This window comes from Pogoniulus pusillus, chromosome Z (assembly GCF_015220805.1).
Source record: "Pogoniulus pusillus isolate bPogPus1 chromosome Z, bPogPus1.pri, whole genome shotgun sequence".
Lineage (NCBI taxonomy): Eukaryota > Metazoa > Chordata > Aves > Piciformes > Lybiidae > Pogoniulus > Pogoniulus pusillus.
Genome location: NC_087309.1, coordinates 53,704,801 through 53,710,025, shown reverse-complemented (window position 1 = coordinate 53,710,025; position 5,225 = coordinate 53,704,801). Strand labels below are relative to the sequence as shown.

Sequence of the window (5,225 nt, the reverse complement as noted above, 5' to 3'; positions counted from 1 at the left end):
TGCCTTCCACTGAGCAGCCTGGGGCAGCAGGGTGCCAGAGCTTCCAGGGACAGCAGGGTTACGGCCGAGGCTGCCAGTGAAAATGTAGCATCCTCGGGAAAAAAACTCTCTAGGGTAAACCTAGATGGTGTCTTCTCGGTGCTCGGGCTGGAGGGACCGACTCAAAGTCCTCAGGAGGAGCTTTTGACCATGGCGGGGTCTGAGTCAGAGCCGATACCTGGTCAAGACTGGCGCCGGCCGCTGCCAAGAGACTGGGATTTCCTACCGGATATTGCCAAGTGAAATGCCTTTTTTTTCAGTGTCAGACCCCCGCTATAATGTGTCCATCTACCGCCAGCTATTCTGTTTCATGAGGCTGAATTTCATCCTTGTTCAAGCCTTTCAAAAAAGAGCAAACCGCAGCAGGTTCCTCTCTAGTGCTCTGTGAATCTCAGGTAAGAAGCTACGTTTATAAACTTGTGCGTTGGTCCAGGTCTGGATGTGGAGTCCTGCAAGGTGACAATTTTGAGTTACTTCACAGCACAAACGGACATTTCCCCGTGTTTGTCTCATTTTCCCTGTGGTATGCTGTCAAACACTGGCACTTCTTGACCATTCCCTCCTATTTCCTTCCTTTCATTACCCATTCCCTGGGTAACTATCCTGAAACTCTCCATATTTACTCTTTTTTTTTTTTCTTCTTTTTATTATTTTTTAAATTTTCTTATTTCTCCCTCCAGACACGATACCTGAAGCTCCTGAATGGACAGCAGCAAAGATTGCCTCAATGAATATTGATTCCAGAATCAAGCAAGGAGATAATTAGAAAAATTAGAAAATTCTCTCCATTTTTCCCAGGGGATCACACTCCAGTAATGGTAGGGAATAAATGGTGGGGTTTTCTCAGTCTATAAAAAGCTAATAGGCTCGGTGATATTTCTGTCTAAATCATTTCCAGTATTTCTTCTGAAATCACTGAAGCCATTAAAACATTTTAGAGATTAAATCATGTCACGTATTTTTCCAAGTAAAGCCCCAGTGATGTTGATATAAATGATCTCTCAAACCACTAAGCTTTTATGGAAAAAAAAAAAAAAAAGCTTTTATATATTTTAATTCAAAAGTGCATATTTTTAGAAATACATGCAATCCAAATTTTTGACCAAACCCCGCAGCTCTTTAAGATGCTGATAATTATTAAACCTGAAAGTGCTAACTTTCCATCTAGAGGCTTTTTATGGTTGAGTTACCAGTCTTAAGAAAAGTGGGGGGAGTGATGAAAGAAATAGTTGAGACAACAGTGAGCCTCACTTAACCATTATATATATTAACGATCCCAAAGAAAGTATACTTAGGCCAGCAAATAACTCCTTAGCATCAGCTCATTCATCTGAATAGTTTGGGTCAGGACCATGTTGTACCAGAAACTGTACAAACACAGAATGAAAGCACTTCAGACCATGGCAATGAACAGAGCAAGCAGACAGGACTCTTTCCACTTCTCCCACTTGATCTTTTCTTTCAGCAGTTGCCAGGTCTTGACAGTTTAAACAAATAAAATTAAATGAAGTAGTCAATTGTTGTGTTACCTGCGTCAGAGTGTCAGGAAAAGTCTCTCAGTGTGGTCACACAGTAGATGGGGCTTTTTTTCTTTGATGGTGCGATTAAAACTACCACATCTTGGTTCACCCTTCCGTTCTTCAGGGCTTGTCTGTCAAACTACCCATGACTCTGGAAATCTGCCAAGTAGGACAAAGTGGGTATACAAAGGAGCAGAAGGAGTGGGGATATAAAGGAGCAGAAAGTGAGGAGGGCCTGTAAGCACCTGCTCCTCCATATCATCTGCCCTGGCCTCATAGGCACATAGATGTGTGAGCGATTGGGAAAGGGGACACAGACTCTCCCGTAGTCTCCCTGTAAAGCAGCAAAGAGAGTAACTGGCTTTGGTCTAAACTAATCCAGGCAAAACCTCAAGGAGAGAGAAGAGATGAGGATGCTGCTGTGTTTCTATCCCTTCGCGGGTGGGACTGGTGAGGTATGGGGTGTTGCTGCCCAGCTGGGTATGCCCTGTCTGGGTCACTGCCACTGGCTATGTCACTCTCAGAGACAGCTGCACAGCCCTTACCTTCCATCCAGGGTTGTGAGAGCGAATGAGTTTGCAAAATGCACAGCACAGGGAATAGGCGCCTTTGCAGCCCTTTTCCACCTCTTTGGGGTGCTTCTCATCTGGGCTTTCCTCGGGCAGATGGGAGAGATGGATACATAAACAGATAGTGAAAAAAAAAAACCAAACATGTCCTTCAAAAAAAAAAAAAAAGAAAAAAAAAAAGAAAAATAAAAGAAAGGAGACCCATTTATTTAGTTCAATAGCCAGATGCCCCCCATGTCTGTGAGCAGTTAATCATAAGTGGAATATCCAGGACTAAGAAAAGGCAATGTTTGAAGAGAAACAACACATTGTAATTTTCCATTATCTGGATCTGGTCTAGATAGACACTGTGTATGCTTTGGCAGAGTTTTCTGTGAGATTTTAGGTTTCACACAGTACAGATAAAGCCTGTGCACACATAGTTCAGATGTTAGGGAAGAAAAAGGACTTAAGAGAAGCCATCCCATCCAATGTCACAGTTGGTACACTGACCAGGGGCTCAGGAAGAAGGAGTTTCCATGGAGTGTCAGGCCCTATGTATTTGTGTTTTAACACCCACCATGCTTCACGTTTTATGTTGAACAACTGGCACAGCTTACTCAAGAGCCATATGGCTGCTGTTGTGCAGTGTCCCGTCAGCAGCCTTGGAGGCTGCAAGTGCAGCTGAGTGAAAGTGGTCAGAGGCAGGGTGCACCAACTCTGCTCCCAGATGTCGCTCGTATCCTGTTCACAAGCGTTGAAAGTAGGAGGACCACACATGCCTACTGCTTAGCTGCAGTTACAAAGAAGCACGAGAGGCCATGTGTATGTTCAATTAGTTGCTTTAGGTCATCCTCTAACTGGAATGAAGTCTGTGGCTACACTGCAAGCAACTCCTCGTCAGTAGTGGATAGAAAACACTGAGGCTAACTCATTTTTTGCACAATACTCCCCTCTTCTGCCTTAGGCTGGCACCCTCAAAATCTGAGATGCACAGCCTTGATGTAGTGGAAACAGCCTTGCCCTGTAAACGGAACAATTCTGTTGAATTTTATAAACAGAAAAATTCTGCCTTTGCCAAAACAAACAAACAAAAAGTTTAAACGTTCTTTCCATAGGAAATGACAATGTTTTCCTGTGCCTTACTTTGTCATTCTAGAAACATGGTTCACCTGAAAAAAGCCCAGCCCATATATTTACGGAAAAGCAGCTTTGGCTTGTAGAAAGTGTTGTTTCAAAGCAGCTGCCTAAGTCTGACCAGAGCACCACGACTCCCTCCCTGCCTTTCCAATTCCCCCTTGCCTTTGTGGTGACAGAGATTGGACAGTGTGGCAGAGATTGGCCGGTGCTGCTGGTGGGACTATCTCTCTTCAGAGGCCTGCGGTGAGCTCCTGCCTATAAAGGACACTTTTGAAGTGCTGATCACTGCCAAGCTGCTGCCTTTGCCAAAGCTAAATTGCGGTCTACGGAATTAAGGAAAGTCCATTTAAAATGCACTGGACCTTTGTTGCTCTGCACATTCATGCTAAACATTGTGAAAAGCAAAACATTGCACTGGTGTGAATGACCCTGCACAGTGGGCATGGCAGCTGAAAGTCAGAATAATCCTCTCTGCTGGCAAGCTTGTGAAAGCCCTTCTTTTTCTTTCTGTGCATCTACTCTTCTGAACTGCTTTTAGAGAAGCAGTGGTTTCAGAAGGTGTACACAGTGTCACTCTTTTCTCAGCGTAGCACACCGCTAGCAGATCATGCTGCATGACTTGTTTCTGAGCACCATCTGCAAAGGAGGGACACTACACAAACACAGAAGGCGGCAGAGCATTTTTTTCTGCCCTGGTTCCAGGCTCACATCAGTGGCTGCCTGGAAACAGTGCAACACAAAAAATGAAATGAGGCAGCATAAGATGAGTTTCCACCATCTGAGATTTTGGTGCCGGAGGGTGCGTGTTGCTGTTTGCCATGTGGTGTCTTGAATCTCATCAGTAGGCCTACGTATGTTTGAGGCACAACAGTGTTCTTGATTTGTGCGTGAATGCACAGGAATGCAACTCCAGAAATAATTTACTAGCTGAACTGTAGCACTGGCCTTTCCTCTTGTCTTTAAAGGAACAGTGTCAAAACACTATAGTTTCCAAGATTTAACCAACTCAAATGAGATAGAGGAAAATTTGCCATAACTTTGCCTTCTAGATTTTACCTTTTTAAAAATTATTATTTTGTTTTAGATCGCTACAATATTAAAAACCAACAAAAGTTTGATTCTTCAGAGCTCTCCAATCTTTATTTTATCTCTGAAGTGGGTATAAAGAGGCTGCTACACTTTAGGTCGAATCGGGCAGTGGCATCACCACGTTCAGTCTCCACAAAGCACTTTGCTTGGATTTGACATCTATCATGAATTGTCTGAGAGATTAACATAATAATTTCCTGAACAAGTTAAGTGCATACAACTACTGGGGTGTAGAATTACAGTGGAAAATCATGCCCAAACCTTAAATTGTCACCAAAAGTCAATTTGGACACCTGTATTGGGGCAGGTGAGTGAGTCCACTTGCCAGCTGATGACATGGAGATGAGTTTGGACAAGCTCACAAGATACCTACCTCATGTATCAAGGCAGGCAAAAAACATTTCACATCACTCTGAGAGCAAACCTGAGACCCATAGTAAAAGACAAAAGCAACAAATATAGGAAGAAATCAGGAGATTAAAAAAACGCTGGGAATTTCTTGCCAGAGCAAGGAATTTGTTAAATAAACGCCCAATTCTCAGTTGGTGTGATCCTAAATTTGTGCATGTTTACCCCAGGGAATGGCAGAATCAGGAAATTAATGGCCCTAGCATTTTTTCCCCTGCTTTGTGGCTCTCTGGAGAAGTTCCTCCCTCATCACAGATTTTGGTTTCACAGCAGGAAATAGATAGCATCTAGGGGGGCATTTAAAGAACCTCTGTGTTATACGTGAGACATTTTGAGGTTTCTTTCTATCTTTATACGCTTAGAGAATTTAATTATTAAATTAAAACGTGCTCTGTGCCAGAAATGGGCTAGCAGGAACTGCTCTTATGCACAGATGGATTTATTTACTTTGTGTTAATGTTGATTTTATTTCTGTGATGTT

At 43.1% G+C, this 5,225-nt stretch overlaps 1 long non-coding RNA gene across 1 annotated transcript; it reads left to right on the top strand.

Annotated features, from left to right (window-relative positions):
• The first annotated feature begins 475 nt into the window (after positions 1–475).
• Positions 476–1,551, top strand: LOC135173305 (uncharacterized). Its single transcript, XR_010301285.1, has 2 exons — positions 476–562; positions 720–1,551. It is a non-coding gene; the product is annotated as an uncharacterized LOC135173305 (long non-coding RNA).
• Positions 1,552–5,225: the final 3,674 nt, after the last annotated feature.